The following is a 17,679-nucleotide window of genomic DNA, read 5'->3' as shown; positions in this document are numbered from 1 at the left end:
ATTATTGATAATTGTGATTTGCACTTCCACTATCTGAGATACGAGTTTCCCTGGGTAGTAGCAGTGGCTAGCCACCACATGCTCCAGGTTGAGACTTGATACTCTGTTGACCCTATGTCGTAAGTGTGGCCGGGCACTGTGAAAGACCCGGATGAGCTCGCCCCCGTATATATTCACCAGTGAGGGTGATGGATATAGATCATGATTATGATCAAGTTTATGACGAGTATAACTCGAGTTGGGGATGCATGACAGAGGGACAGTCCAATGGTTAGCGACCAGGACTTGTCGGGTTGGCTCTATAACCGACAAGATGATATCATCAGCCACTAGGAACAGGCATTCATCATATGCATACTATATGAATTGTTTGAGATTGCCTATTTGACTGCATAATACTTGCTAATTGTCTAAATGCCTTAAATGTTCCTATTTGTATATTCTTTGTTTGGTATAACTGTGTTTGCTACATTATACTTCTGCTGGTGGTTGGGAGGTCTGAAGGAATTGGAAAGGGAAGTATTAGTTAGACTGAAGAATCTTTAGTCAGATGCCCTTTATGGTTTAGCTTGTTTATAAGCGTTGATATTATCTGGAGGAAGTTCTAGGATTGCCTTTGGCTTTCCTCCATTATTATGTATTATATATGTGGAAGTTGTTACCATGCTGGGGACCTCTGGTTCTCACCCATGCGGATTTTGTGATTTTCAGATGCAGGACGTGAGGTTTCTCGCTGAGGCATGCTGGAGACTTCTAGATTTGCGAAGATCCTTTGTTCTCGGGGCTATGTTTTGGTTTATATGTTTTGCTTAGATACTTTTATCTCCATTAAATAATACAAACTGCGATGACTCCTCTTATGGGAGATTTTGGAGAATAGGTTTTAGGTATTTGTGTCCCTTTGGGGTTTTCCTTATTTTATCATATGTATATATTGTTATGCTCGGACCGGTTATCTTCGCAGCCGGATCTTGAGTCTTGATATTCCTGTTTTTGACACTCCTTTGTATATATATAATCTCGCGTTGGTTATCCTTGTTCGTTACGTTATTGATCGGAGTGTTGCGCTTTAAGGTTGCGGTTTTTGTTTACCCCTTTTTCTACAAAGGCTCCTAGTTATAATCAATCATTCATACTACTATACGTACTAAATTTTTTATTTTAGAGGTCGTAATACCTTGCCATCTCTGAATTATGACTTAAGCATAAGACTCTGTATGGTAGGGTGTTACATATTCAGCCAACCCGACATGTCCGGTAGCAAACTCTAGGCAGTCCTAACGTGCGCGCATCTACCAAGAGAAATTTTACATCTTCAAGGAGGAACATATGAAAAGGTATAAGTGTCCAACCACTTGCGACGCAGGATCAACAGAGATTCCACCGCATCCCAGAGCAAGTGGAATCTCTCCATTGCATCTACCTAGGTAGCTGTATTTGAAACTCAGATCAAATCATTATCAAAGTGTCACATGCTGGAGCAAGCGAAATTACTCTACTGCATCTACCCAGGCAATTACATTTCACCACGTTCCGGAACAAGCAGAATCACTCTATTACATCTACCCAGGTAGGTGTACTTCATCAGACTCAATATCATTATCACTTTCATCCTCAATCATATTTCTCATAATCGGTCATCATCATCCCTTATCATCACAACAATCTTATCTCAACCACATCCCGGAGCAAGCGAAATCACTCTACTGCATCTACCTGGGCAGATACATTTCAATCTCAATCAATTATCACAATATCTCAATATCAAAATCTTCCTCATTATATCTCAATCATAATAAATCATCTTTACCAGTCATGCTCTAAATCATTCGCTTCATACCTTAATCATCACCAACCATTATCATCATTTGACATCAAAGGCATTCTCATCACCTTCTCATCATGACTCAAGTTATACTTAGTTTATTATCCATCGATGCACTAACCCAAACCCGTTATATCTCGTTTCTAACTTCTCTATGCTTTATCACACCGGCTCTAGACTCTTATCAGGGTTTACAGAGGTTTAGAAGGCTAAAAGAATGATTAAAACATTTAAAAACACACTTTTGCAAAAATCTGAATGTTGTGCGTACGCATGCATGGTCTGCGTTCGCCTGAGGTAAAAATTTGGCATATTGGATATGCGGCACCCCGTCCGCGTACGCAAGAGCTGAAAACAACAGCTTATACTCTCGTCGCGTACCATGTCTGCGTACGCAAGTTTTGCAATTGTGGTACTTCCGCGTACGCACGCTCCCTCTGTGTGCGCAGAACTACTGGCCAGTGCCAAATTCTGCGTCGCGTGGCACCTCTGCGTACGCATGACATACCAGAATTTCAAAATGCTGATATCTACAGAAATCATTTTTTAAACCAAACTTTTAAACCTTCATATCTTTTTCTACAAAATTTATTTTTCAACTATTCTTGACCGTTGGAAAGATTGATAAATAGATTTTTATAAAGATCTAGTTTTGTAGATTTTCCAATTCTGAGGACTGAGTTACAATCTGCCAAAGTTGGTCAAAAATCGATTTCTAAAAAAATAAAATTGACCAAATTACTAAAGATTCACAAGCCTTATCAATCTCAAATCAACATAGTGACCTCTAACTAATCCAAATCACTCATTCACCATCATTTATACTCAAAACCTATGCAATTCACACATTCCAACCCTAAACCATTCAAAGTCATAACTTAAATCTCAATTTCAACCTCAAACTATTAATTTCACAATTCAACCTCAATTTCAACCTCAAACCAACAATTTCACAATTCAACCTCAATCATAACCAGTCAACAACTTACCATGCTTACCTTCACGGCCTTCGGCCCAATTCCACGGCCTCTGGTCTAACATTTATTAATTCAATACAAATTCATATATGCATAATCATTATCCAATATCAACTTCATTCATACATTCACTATACATACTAATACATTCAATCAAACAATTCAAACTTAATCCCAGGGGCATCTAACCTAGGAATTCTTATCACACCACATGGTACTTAAATAAAACTTAAACCGTACCTTTAATGACAACGGTTCACAGCCAACACTTGAATTCTCCACTCTAAAGCTCACCCCAAAAGTTCCACAAGAAAATTTTAGTCCTCAAAGTGTGCCAAATTAACCCAACAACACTAGCATAACCAATTTCACATAATTACATTAATCTAAGGTTCATGAGATTTGATAAATTACAAGAGTTTGGAGATTTATTACCTGAACCTATGGAATTTATTGATGAAACTCATCAATAGCTCGTACTATAGCACCCTTAAATAACCAAAATCACAAGATTTCTTAATACCGATAACTTATTTTTGAATTTGCTATGTACTGAAAAAATGGGATAGGTAAAGTTGAGATACTTACCAATCTATTCATATGGAATTATAGAGAATGACCAGAGCTCTGTGTGGCCGCAAACGGTGTGTCAATTAGAGCTCTGTAGAGGAAGTTATGGTGCGTTGAAGAATTTGGGGTTAGAATTTTCCCTCAATCCCTCTCTTCTCTTACAGCTGCACACTCTCAATAATGAGGATTGTATTATTCTTAAATGGCTTAAACAAGGCTATTTATATGTTGGGCTTGAGCCTAGCTTGGGACCGGTTCAATCAGTTTAGTCCATTGGCCCAATTTTAGACCAAAACTTTGAAAATTCATGTTTTAATTCACGTTTTAATTATCTTCACTTTTTTAAATTAAAATTTAACTTTTTACCCTCTTTACTCATGATAAACCACTATTTTATGGTTTATCTTGAGCTCAATTGAGTGGTTTTTATCAAGTTTCTACACACTTATTCATACAATTTGCATAGTTTTACAATTCCTTCCTAGCTTTGTTCTACAACTGAAAACTCGCTTCCTAAGCCTTTAAATTGTGTAATTTTATCCCTCTATATACCATTCGATGCCGTGATTCATGCGTTAAGTATTTTCAGGCTATATAGGGCAGGAATGACTTAAAGGATGGAGAGGAAGCTTGCACAAATGGAAGTAGCACAAGAATTAAAGGAGATAACCAGTGAGAAGCGACACGTGCGCGTACCTGACGCGTGCGTGTGAATTGGAGTTTGCACGGCGACACGTGCTCGTGCCTGACACGTACGAGTGACACGCGAAGAAGACCATCAATGCGTATGCGTCAACCACGTGCAGAAAATGCAGAAAACGCTGGAGGCGATTTCTGGGCTCCATTTTGGCCCAGTTCCAAGCCCGAAAACACAGAATAGAAGCTGCAGAGTGGGAGAATCATGAGGCATTCAGACACTTCTCATTATTCACAATTTAGGTTTTAGATATAGTTTTCTAGAGAGAGAAGCTCTCTCCTCTCTCTAGGTTTTAGGATTTCTCTTAGTTTTAGGTTTATTTCTTCCCAATTCCAATCACAGTTTCAATGTTCCTTTAATTTAGTTTTCTTCTACTTTTATTTATTCTATTACTTTAGTTTATCTTCTTCTCTTGTTAATTTATTAATGCAAAGAGTATTTTTCTATTTAATTTCTTTATCCGTTGATTATTCTCACTTACATTCCAATTAATTTGATTATTTTGTCTTCTTTCTACTCCCTTTACATGTATGCGAACATGGCATCCATGTCAATGGAGTAAGCTCCCAACTTGGCTTTGGAGTTAGATTAATATTTGGAGACCCTTGAGTTGGAAAACTCAAGAGTTAAATAGTAACTGGAAGTTGTTGGTTAGCTATCTAGTTGCTAACGCTAATCCTTCCCAAGGGAGAGGATTAGGACTTGTGAATAGAAGTTGGCTCAACTACTTGACTTTCCTTCATTAGTTGAGGGTTAACTAAGTAGAAACAACAACCTATTATTATTAATCTTGGGAAATCCAACAAGGATAGAACTTCCGATTAATCTTCTCCTAGCCAAGGCTTTTTATGTCAATTGCATAAAACCTCTTGTTAATTTTCCTTGCTTTAAATTATAATTAATTATTTTATCATTCCTCACTCTAAAAATTCTCAAAAAAACTCACAACCAATAATAAGAACACTTCCCTGCAATTTCTTGAGAGATGACCCGAAGTTTGAATACTTCGGTTATTACTTTTTAGGGGTTTTGTTACTAGTGACAACCAATCTTTTGTATGAAAGGATTCTTGTTGGTTTAGAAGCTATACTAGCAATGCGAACTTATTTGTAAAATTCTAAACCATCAAAAATCCGTTCATCAACTCACAATTAATTTTCTCAATTGTAGTACTAGACAGACTTAAGCCGGTACTGCCGGCTAAAATGCTACTTCGTGTTTTTATGCCAAAAATTATGTTTTCCAACTCGAAAAAATTCTTTGAATTCAAATATCATCTTTAAATTTCCAAATTATGATTCTAAACTTTTCCACCCCCGTCAATTCCTATTTAATTTATTATTTATTTAATTTTTGTTTAATCAAGGTTTTATATTTTTTCTCTAGAATTCAAGGTCCTAAACTCTAAAAAAAGATAAATGAGTGTGTATGTTGTAGTGTAGCGCCTTCTCCAAAATTTGGCTTCAAAATATCATCTCCCACATCTATTGAAGGCCCTTGAAAAAGCCCAAAATGTAAAAACACCTGCTTCATTAATCAAGTCATGTAAGACCTAGAACTTTTGAAAAGTCTTATTTTGAATTGATCTCAAATTTATTTATTTATGAGAGATTTTATTTTCAAAAATTATTTCATAAAGAATAATAAAATTAAGTTTTGATAATTAAAAGGAAGATTTTACTTAATTTCATAATTATTGAGTTATTTTCTATATTTAAATTATAACGTTAATAGTTATGAAATAATAAGAATTTTATATGATTTGGACTAAATAATTAATATTTTAAAATATTAATACTGCTGTTTTAGAAAATAAAGAAATTAATTATATTATCTCTAATTATTGGATTTGAATATTTTATTGAAAATAATTTGTGAAATTGATGAACAAATAGTATTTTATACATTATTATTGTTGGATTAAAATTTATTTCTAATTACTATATTATCCCTAGTTTTATTTAAAATTACCTAAACTACCCCTAACCCTAAACCTAGCCCAACACCCACACACACTCACCAAACCCTAGCCACTCCCAAACCTATACAGCAGCAGCAGCAGCTACTATCAGAATGAAACAAAAAAGAAAGAAAGGGTTAGGAGGAAAACGGGAAGAAGGAGAGGGAAGAGAGGAGGAACGGCGCCGGCGAGGAGCCCACTATCGCCACCACCGCATTGTCGCTGGGTCTTGGAAGGAGGCCATGCCTTGAGCTGTCGCCTCGATCCATCACGAGCCACCATCGCAAGTCAGGTCTGAGGCGAGAGAGAGAAAGCCGCGAGGAAGAACGGAAGGAGAGGCAAAGAACCATGCCGGCGTCACGCCTGGTCACTATCGAGCCCGCCATCGCCGTCGTCACGCCTGGTCACTGTCGAGCTCGCCATCGAAGACGCCTCCTGTGCTGCCAGCTCCGCTGCACTCTGCTGCCACGAGGTCACCACCGTCGCTGCCTTGAAGGGAGCCGTAGTAGTCGCCGTCGAGCATGAAGGGTGGAGGAGAGAGAACTCGCGTCTAAGACTAGAGAGGAGATGTGGTTTGTGCTGCTACCTCCATCGCGATTGGTCCGCCGCTGCCACTGTTGGGGATCGGAGTCGTCGCCGGTCTACGCACCGCCGCTGTGCTCATTGCTGCCATCGCTGTTAGAAGCTACTACCATGGCCGCCAGTCTCCTAGCTGCTGCAGTGGTTGTGGTCCGCTATATATGGTCGCCGGGAAAGTCGTTGTGGCTGCTGAAACCACCGCCGAAGCTTCTGGCCGCTTCTGCCGCTTGAAACCCCGCTATCATCGCCAGAAAACTCTGCAGGTATGGGTTTTTGAGTCTGGTTTTAATTCGTGTAAGATTTCGAAAACTTTATCATCTCTATATGTGGGTTTCAGTCACCATCGCCAGAGTTCGGTCGCCGCTGCCGCTTGAGGTGGCCGCCGGGGCCGCTGCCAAACTCGTTCAGAGTCCGCCGCTATTTCGTTTCGCTAATTCCGTAAGTTTTCTGTTTTGAAAGCCCTGCGTTTGTGTTCTATTCCGTGTAATAAAGTATTTGCGATTTTAATATTTTAGGAGTTAAAATCCGAGTTTTCTTGTGGCATTTGAAGCTGTTTTGGATTTTGAGAGAGCAAGCGAAGCCAAGGTTTTAGTTGTCGTCAATTCGGGTTGAGGCAACAGGACCTTTGTGAGGCGTTTGGGCTATGGTTTCGCGTATCGAGGTAGGGGCCTTTTTCAGAAAACTCAATTTATTCATCTGAAATTGTTATATATGGATACTGATGTGAGAAATGTGTCTTTGGTGATTGTATAAGTCTTCTGTATTGTTTGATTGTCTTAGATGGATGTGAATGCTTATTTGACTGGACTATTGTTGGGTTTTGTGAAATGAACTATTTTTGGAGTATTTATTAAAAGATATTTCTTTAAAGTTTTGAAATCAAGTTTAATCAGTTGATAATTATTTGATCTTGAAACAGTTTCCTTGAGATATGAAAATAAGATGAATGTTGGAGTTAACTTGCTTTTGAACTGATTTTTGGGTTTTGGACCATTAAAAAGGATTGTGGAATGGTTTGGTTGGAACCCAAAAAGAGTGGCAAATGTCCAAGTTTTAGGGGAGGTGCTGCCAAAATTTCTATAAAAATCTTAGACTTTGTTTGAAAAGTTATTTAGAAAGGTTTGAATTTGAGAAATTGTATTATTTGATTTATTAAGAAAATAGTTATGTTTTTTCAAGTTTAATTTATTTAAGTAAACTATATATCTGGAGTTCGATTTATTTAGAAAGGAATTATTTTTTCCATTTTTAATCACTGAAAGAAAGTATTATGTTCTAATATTAATTTTTTATATAAAAAGGGCCTATGCTTTAGTTAAACTTAAGGATTTCGTTCAGATGAGCTTTTAGTGATTTTAAAGGAGATTGGACTTTTGATTGAATAATTACGTTTGTGACATTTTGGAAGAAAATAGAGAATTGGTTTCAAAAAGGAACCTGAAAGTGGTTTTGATTCAAATGGACTGGTTCTGTTTCAAGTGAATTGGTTTTGGATTGGGTTGGGACTCGTGATTTTATATGACTCGCTTTTATAATAAATTCAGTTTTTATTTACTTGAACCAAGAATCTATGATTTTAAGAGTTTCAATAAATTTTTGGAAAATTGAGATAGGTTGTCCTCTCCTAAAGTCTTGAGATTCTGCTGAGAAATTTCTATTACCAAATTCTGTTTGGGATGACTGATTTTTGGATCTTTCAAAAGAGATTTTTAATTTGGCCTAGTTGCTGAATTGTTTAGAAGTTGTAGAAGGATGCTGTAGAAATGTGGCGTGTTTTGAAAGAGGAAATTACTTTTGAGAAAGATGGCTTATAAGCTAGAAGTGATTTGAGAATGTGGATTTTTTAAGTTAAGACTGGGATGAATTGAAATTGATTTTTAAAGAAAAGTGCTTTGAGAAAAGTGATTTAAGGCTTGAATGATGATTTTATGAGTTTATGATGTTGGATGGTGGAAGTGCTATTATGTTATGATCCGGAATGGCTCTGTATGATAATGAACTATGACTGTTTGTGGAATATGTTGTGAGCCGGAATGGCTGTATATGATAATGAACTATGGATGGTTGTGGAATATGTTATGAGCAGGATGGCTGAGTATGAATATGGATGATTATTGAGTTGATAAAGTGATTATTGCACTTCCAATTATCTAAAATACGAGTTTTTCTGGGTAGAAGCAGTGGCTAACCACCACGTGCTCTTGGTTGAGACTCGATACTCTGCTGTTGTAAGTGTGGCCGGACACTGTGAAAGTTCCGGATGAGCTCGCCCCCGTGGATAAACACCAGTGTGGGTGTTGTGTGATTATGATTATGATTGTGAAAAACTTGAGTTGAGGATGCACGACAGATGGACAGTCCAATGGTTAGCTACTAGGACTTGTCGGGTTGGCTTTATAACCGACAAATGAGACTCATCAACCACTTGGACAGGCATTCATCATATACATCTATGTGACATTGTTTGGATGTGCATATTGTACTTGGTTTTCATATGTGATTAATTATGTTTAATTGCTATTTGCCCTACTTGAAGTAACTGCTTGATTGTGCTGGAATCTTTTACTTGTGTTTGTGATTGAGAAGTTGGTTATATTGTGGTGGGTTGGCTGCTGTTTGGATTATTTGGGCCTAAGGCCGTGGTTGATTTTGAGATGGCCGAAGGTTGTGTTTGGTTTTCTGTTTTTGGTTTAGGAAAGTATGAAAAACTAAACTGGTTCAGCATAGACTTAATGAAACTATGCTTGGAACAGCTTGGTCATTCATACTGTGTAAGGAAAACTTTCAAAAAGGCTTATGGTTTTATTTTATTGAGGAATTAACAGTTTTCTCTTTCAGAGAGGATTTTGGATTTTTGATATTAAACCTTTGATTTTGGAAAGAAGCATAAGACGGATTATAATCACTGTAACGGCTTTACCTTCATGTATCCTATTATAGTAATTCTCAAAAACCCTCTACTGAGAACCCTTTCGAGGATGATGTTTTCACCCCCTACAATTTTTCCTTTTCAAGATACGAACACAGAAGTACCGAAGAGTTTACCTAGTTATTGTTGTCGTGATGTTTTGTATTGCTTTAATTATTATTTATTGTTCCCTCGCCTTTATCTTTATACATTCTGTAAGAGAGATAGGAATTGTATTAGTTAATGCTCGTAAAATTATTAATATACATATATATGTATTTTTTGTGAGTTTTGTAAATTGTATTGTATGTATGGATGTATGTTACCTAACAAAAAGTATTTTTGGGGCAGTTATACGGTTTAAAGTTTTAAACAGATTCATATTTTAGTATTAAATATTATAAGAGTCGTCGTAATACTCGATCTATCAAAGTACCGCAGGCGGAAGCGTGACATTTTGATAGTTAGGGTGTTACAAGTCACGTGATCCAATCTCGTGTACGAGATTCTCGTTTATGCGAGGAAATGTTATTTGCACGCGATTCTCGTTTGGGTGAGAAAATCTTGTTTAAGCGAGATTCTCGTATGGGCAAGACAATATCATTTAAGCAAGTTGTCAGACAGCTTGGTCCATTTTTTTCGATTCTTTGAAGTCGTTGATTTACCTTAATCTTAAAACACTTAAAAAAATTTTATTACGACATCGAATTGCATAAAAAGAAATTCAAAAACTAATAATTAGGAGCAAAAAAAAATTATGTTTTCACACAAAATTTTATCAAAAGCAAGATTTGAAAAATTCAATTAATTAAGCTAAAATCGGATAAATTAATTGATAAACTCCACCATTTTTAACACAATTTAAAATAATAAAATAGAATTTGATGGATATTAAAATGAAGACTTGCTAAAGGATCTTTCGGGCAGGAACCTGCAGTTCCACATGTAAACTAGAGTAGGGTAGAGGTACTTATTCTTTGAGACTGCCAAATATTGATAAAATGTGCAATCAAATTATGTACCTTGAATCTATATATAGTGAAAAATTAGTATTTGTGTAGTTTTCTGGTTCCACATTATTTCAAATTGAGTTTTAATGATTAATAAACTCAATATAATCTAATAATTTTATTAATTGTTATCTAACGTTTACTTATTAATTGTTTAAATATACTAAGAAATTTTTCTTTAAGTAATATAAGCAAACTAGGTGATTTCTGAACCTGAAAAAGTGTTAAACAACCTCATAATTTGAATCTAAATAATTTGTTCATCTCAAAAATATAACTTCAAGTGATAGACTACCTCAAAAAGATCGTCGATGTTTCGTAAGTGATAAAATGCTTAAGGCGTGAAAATGCTTATCTTAGAAAGTCATTAAGTGAAATTTGCATATTGACTAACAATTCAAAATGAGTTGTCCAAAAAGTTAGACAATTTTTCAAAAAAATAACTTTTTTCTTACCATATGCGTGCAAAATACAATATGAAGCTACCTTAAAAGACGATGATTTAGATGCAAATAAAAATCACTGTTCACTTATGCACATTTTAAGAAAAAATGAGACAATGACAAAAGAGAGTTTTCAATGGATCTTTAATTCACTTAGCGCTATAAATTCTAGAAGAATAGATAAAGAGAGAACGTTGAATAGAACTGCTGCAAAATTTTTCTAAACTTTCTTCTTGCCTTTTTATTCTTCTGTAACTTTTTTCTTTGAAAAGATTTTAAAGTTGTAATCTAAACATTTTATTTTTTCATATCTTAAACCAAATTACACTATTGTAAATTTGAGAATAATTTGTGTTCATTTGGAAATATCTTTGAATTAACTCAGAACCATGATATATTTTCAAATTGAGTTGTTAAGATTATGACTTTATCAAAGTTTCTATGTAAAAATTATGAGTCTTTGCACTTCACATATTTTTATGTAAACTGATCTAATAGTAATTTCTTTGACAAACTTAATAATTTTTATTCTAAACAATATTGCTATACGTACAAGTGATTTTAGTAAATAAGTCCAACTAAATTAGTTAAAACTCAACAAAAATCATACATACAATGTGTGCGTGAAATATACACTTCTTTTTTTTCAGACATTTCCATCTTATCCTCCTCCTTATTCTTCTTTTGTTGCAGCTGTTATTGCTGTAATTTTTTTATGATTATTTTTTCTTTTTAGTATTATTATAATATTTTTATTTTTTTATTATTTATTTATTTTTTTTTGTTTTTATTCTATTTGAGAAAGTGAAATAAGAAGAAGAATAAGAGCGGATGAAATAAGGAGAGAAACATAGAAGACGAAGAAAAAGAAGAAGACAAAGAAAAAGACAAAGTAGTTTAAAAAAAATATAAAATAATAAAAGTACAAAAATTTTCGTTAAAAAATACCGATATTTTAGTTATAAAGTACGTAAATTGTTTTGAATCGTGCATATTTTTTAGTTGAATAATAATGAAAATAAAGTATAGAAATTTTTGCTGCAAAATATCAATATTTTAGTTTAAAAGAATAAAAATGATTTTAAATTGTACAAAATTTTTAAACGAATATAAACAGAGACAATAACATATTCTTGCTGAGTTTCTTGAATAAGAAGTAATTGAATAGAATAAGAACTTGAATAAGAGATTGAATGAAAAAAGAAAATAGAATGAATAATTATATATATATATATATATATATATATATATAGTTCATGTGATGATGGAAAAGTAGAACAAAGAAGAAAAAGAAATTGCATGATGATGATGGAAAAGAAATGAGCCGACTCAAAGTGAACCAAGTCTGTTCTACGTTGGTCTGTTCTGTGTTATTCTATTTGGAGGTCTTCTGCGCTATTTTTCCATCCAAGTTGTCGCGGTCCCTCTCGGTGTTTTGTCTCGTCTAATGACGCTGCGCTGCACCACACTGCGCCGAGCCTCGCCGTGCGTGACCTCCTGTCTGGTCTCTCTTTCCCACGCTGCACCTCTCATCTATCTCCCGGTACTTGATCTATCACAAAATAAGTAACATATAACATTTAATTTTTTTTTCAGTTTTTAAAACTCGATGTAACATGTTTATGCTAATTTTAATTTTCAAAAAATATGGCATTGTTGAGTACCTAATTTTTGAATTGATTTCTGAATTATTTTGATATAGTAATTTAGGATTTACAATATGAATATTTATGTACAGAAATTTTGTTAATTGGTGAATTGACATATAAATTAATTTTCTGCTAATGATGAGTTTTGTTTATTATTGATTGTTGATTGTTGTTGCTGTGATGATACTGCTTTATTAGGACTATGTTTCTCTTTTTTAATGTAGTGATGGAGGATTCGGATTTTATCATCATGATCATCAACATTGGATGAGAACAAAGAGAGATGAGCTTCCATGAAAAATGACTTTCCATCGAAGCAGTTCCCAATCTCACTATAAAAGAAACAGAATGATGACTTTAAGGGCTTTTGATTCAGAGGCATAATACCATTAACATCAGCCTCCATAACCAAAAACGAGTTACATGAATTTTGGGACCAAATTACAGATCAGAGTTTTTATTCAAGGCTTCAAACCTTCTTTGACATGTAAGCATTATTTATTTCATTTATTTTAGTTTCATTTCATTTTTTTCAATTAGGAAAATTATTTTTGCATTTTATATTACTATAAAACTTGTCGGAGGTGTTCCAAGAAATGTATGGGTAAAGGGAAGTGAGTTTGGTGTGAAAACTGCAAGGAAGGTGCATTCATGAGGTACCTAAATTCATTGTCAATAGATATAACCTAGATATATGCAGCAATGATTTAGATTTTAGAAATGTGGCCAATATGGCAGCACAGAAATTTTTTAAAATTAAATATGGTTTCATTGACAGATTAAGTTGAACGTATATTTGATTGATGTCATTGGCAGCTTTTCCACACTTGAAGCTTTAACACATCCAAAAATGAAAACAAGGATCCGTTTTGGATCTTGCAACTGAAAGAAGCGTAGAAAATTGGATTCAAGGAAAATTGGACTCAATTAATGTTAATCATTTTTAAGTGTCATAGTTTTCCTAGGAACTAATTAACCATTTCAGTGTATATGAAAATTGAAAACCAAATTAAGCATACATTTTCAGTGGATCAAGATGCATGTGTGTTGTGAAGGTTTGACATGTCTTAGAATTTGAAATTTCACAAGCATTTCAAGGAAAAACCTGATAAGGTAATTAAGCCATGAAACTTTCTTTTAGGCATAAATGGAATAAATTCTTTCACTTTTTTTTTTAATTTTTTTGTATAGTAGATCTTCACATCATCACTCTGCCTCTCTTTTCATTTATGTTTTTTGCATTCCATCAAGTATAGGAAAATTGGCCAGCATGTTCTTTTGCATTGTTTATCTAACATCAGTGAGTTGATTTTCTTGGGCCTTTGGTCATTTCTAGCTCTGTGCTATAATTTTTGTTTGGTATTTAATACTTATTTGTTTATTTTGGAGGAAATGTTTAAATACAAAGTTAGTTTTAGACTAGACTTCAAGACTTGCTAAAAGTACCTGAAGACCTTAAATGTAAAGGTGAGATTTCTTTCATGGCTTAAACAAAATTTGGCACTCACAAGCATAGGGCTGACAAGTTAAGGAGATATTTAAGGGAGAAAGAACACATGACCAAGTGGAAATATTGGCCGGTAGCTGGTGGAGTTCCTTTTTCACATAATGCAAGATTTGTTCTATTATATTTTAATTAAGAGTGATATGTTGGTTGCAGGTGTTGTCTTTGTTGGAGACTTAGGAAGAGAATGTCCTTTTGAACATAAGTATGGAATCTAAGTTGAGCTTCTATCTTTATGAGGGCCTAAAAGTTTGATTCAACTTTGTACAAAAGCATGCATGAAGCACCTTGCTATGGTGAAGAATCTTTAAGTTAATTTTTCAGTTAGAATGTTATGTTCATGAATTATTTTTACCATGTTTTAGTCTAGATTGTGGATCATAAATTTAATGTATTTAGGAATTTTCAATATGTTAAATTTTATATTTCGATGTAGATATTGTAAATGTTGTGGTATTTATTTGAAAAATTAATCTATGCTCAATTCGTTTTATATTTTGTGGAAATATAATTATTTATGAAAATTTAGTTTTAATAGTGGTTAATCTGAAATTAGTAAAAATCTATAATTATAAAATTAGGAACAATGACAGAGTTAGTGACCGATTTAGATTTTTAGTTCAGAAATTAGCGGCTAAAGGGTTCGGCGACCGATTTTCAAGAGAAATCAACCACTAAATCGGTCGCTATTCCGGTAATTTCTTGTAGTGTGAATAGGGATTATAGGAATATCTTTCATTGAATATTTATAGTTTTACTAAATTTTCAATTAGGTCCCTATACTTTTTTTCTTTTCAATTAGGTCCCTAAGGATATACAAGTAATTTCACAAGTCACTAACATTTTTTTGACGTTTAACGTTAATAGAGACTAAATTGAAAAAAAAAATAACGTATAGGGACCCAATTAAAAGGAAAAAAAGTATAGTGACTTAATTGAAAATTTTTGTAAAACTATAAGACCCACAGAATAATTAAACCAAAATTTAATTTTTATTTTATTTCTCTTCTTCAAAGTTTTGCAAAGTGCATAGTTTATTCGTTGCTAACTATATGTATTGACAATTTTATCGAGCAAATGTATTGCAACATCAAACTTTGTTATCGTCTTGTATTATAATTATATTGCTTTAATAATTTTCTAATTATTAGGTTTTTTCCAAAAATTTTCTTCTACAACATCAAATTCTTTTATTTGTCCAAATTATTAGACTATATACTTCCTAACATAATTTGTTTTTTTTTTACAAAAATTCGATCGAACACCCTTCTTATTTTTTGGTTTTACAAACCCCATTCACACCCTCGTTCACTCACACAGACAACCTAGCCACTGCTAGAAATCGTATCTGGTGTGACTGTTTTCGAGGCAAATAGCTTTGACCCATGAACAAATGCCTCCATGCAACCACATCTAACCCGACCCATTACTTTGCAATTTCTTTTCTTTTAGTGCAACGATACTTAGCTACTGATTTGCAAACTATTTCTTTTATATCTTTTTTTTTTTGTACTAAAGCAGGGTTGAAGTCCATGGATTCTAATTTAAAGGCCTCTATACATAATGAGCCTCTTTTAAAGACCAAGTTCCAGCTCGTCCAAAAAAATAAGATTAAAGTCCAGCCACTGTTTTCAACAAAAAGAATATATATATAGGATGCAAAATAGGCAGATAGCAAAATTGATCATGTTGGATATCACTAAAAAAGTTATTTATGGCTTCTGGGAGAACAAAAGTTTAAACATTTAAAGTAATATTACTCATAAAGGATTTTATTCCTAACAAAAAATATTCATTTTCGGATAAATTTGTCGAACAAATCAATTTTTTCACATATACTAAATAATTTATTCTTGCATAAAAAGTAATTTCATCCATATGAAAATCCATGAAAAGTTTTATTTCTCCTACTTCATTTGAAGGTTCCTTTATTATGAAATAAATAAAATATTTCACAAAATATACAAATATATAATTGGCTGGAATATTAGGGAGTTGGCGGGAGTTAGTAAACTGATCATGGTAAATAGCTTTCGAAAGAAGTTTAAAGTGCATATGCTAGGTTTGATAGAGACGAAGAAAGAAATTATGACTAAGTTTGATATCATGCAACTGTGGGGTGATGGTGCAGTTAAATAGGAGTTTGTTGAGTCGATTGGTTCTTCAGGTGGACTACTTTTGTTGTGGGATGAAATAATGTTTCAGAAGACCAACTGCTATAAAGGGGCTCGGTGGTTATGTGTGGAGGGTGTGGTACTGAAAAATAATTTTTCCTGTGCTTTTTGCTTAGTTTATGATCCGCATGATAGGGCGAAAAAGCTGATCATGTGGGAAGAGCTAAGCTTTTTATCTGGGTTGTGTCAAGTTCCGTTTTGTTATATGGGGGATTTTAATGAGATAACTCATCTGGAAGAAAGGAAGGGTGCTGCTTCGCTGCCGGTATCGACAACTGAGTTTAAAGCTTGGATACAGGATATGGAGTTAGTAGATCTAGCAGTCACTGATCGCTCGTTCACCTGGTTCAGAGGGCAATCATGTAGCCGGATTGATAGGAGTCTGGTTAGTGTGGAGTGGTTAGAAGAGTTTCCGGGAACAAGGCTGAAAGGGGGCCGAGAGGGTTATCTGACCATTGTCCAATTATTATGGACGGGACTCGGTATAGAGGAGGGCCAAGACCTTTTTGGAGCTTGGACTCATGGTTTACGCATGCTGGTTTCTTGAGTATGGTAAAGGAGGAGTGGAGGAGCTTGGGAGAGGAAAATATTCTGGACAAGCTAAAGGCTCTGACAGTTCCGCTGACTAGGTGGCATAGAGAAAAATTTGGGGACATAGACCGAAGGATTACGCAGTTTGAGGATGAAATCAAAAAAGCAGATGACATAGTAAGTACTGGAGTTGCTGATGGGACTATTGAAGTAAGGAGGAAGGCGCTAGTGAGCTTCTGTAGGAAATGGTATATCAGAAAGGAGTTGCATTGGAAGCAGATGTCAAGGTCTCGTCATGCAAAAGAGATGGACAAAAATACCCGTTACTTTCACAATTTAGCCTCTGCGCGTCGAAGATCCAATCGGATTGATGCCTTAAGGGTCAATGGGAGGATGGTCAGGAACCAAGCAAGAATTAAGGTTGCTATTTGGGACTTCTACAAGGAGCTGTACCACCAGGAAACTTCTCCGGTAATTGGATTCCGGGAAGGGCTTGTTCGGCAAATCAATGAGCCAGAGGCAACAGAGCTAGAGGTGATGCCAACGCCTGATGAAGTAAAGGCGGCTGTTTGGGATTGTGAGTCAACAAAGGCACCAGGTAGTGATGGGTACAACATGAACTTCATTAAGAAGTGTTGGGATGAATTAGGGAAGGAGTTCACTGATGCGGTGGTTGGTTTTTTCCAGTCATCTAAGCTTCCTAGCGATGCGAATGTAACTTGGGTGACGCTGGCACCGAAGTTTACTGGAGCCAGAGAAATTAAGGATCTCCGGCCGATTAGTATGGTGGGCTGTCTTTATAAGGTAATTTCTAAAGTATTGGTTCGGAGGATGCGAAAAGTGATGCCGGGA

This window comes from Arachis hypogaea, chromosome 3, assembly GCF_003086295.3.
Source record: "Arachis hypogaea cultivar Tifrunner chromosome 3, arahy.Tifrunner.gnm2.J5K5, whole genome shotgun sequence".
NCBI lineage: Eukaryota > Viridiplantae > Streptophyta > Magnoliopsida > Fabales > Fabaceae > Arachis > Arachis hypogaea.
Note: the sequence above shows the minus strand (reverse complement) of the source record.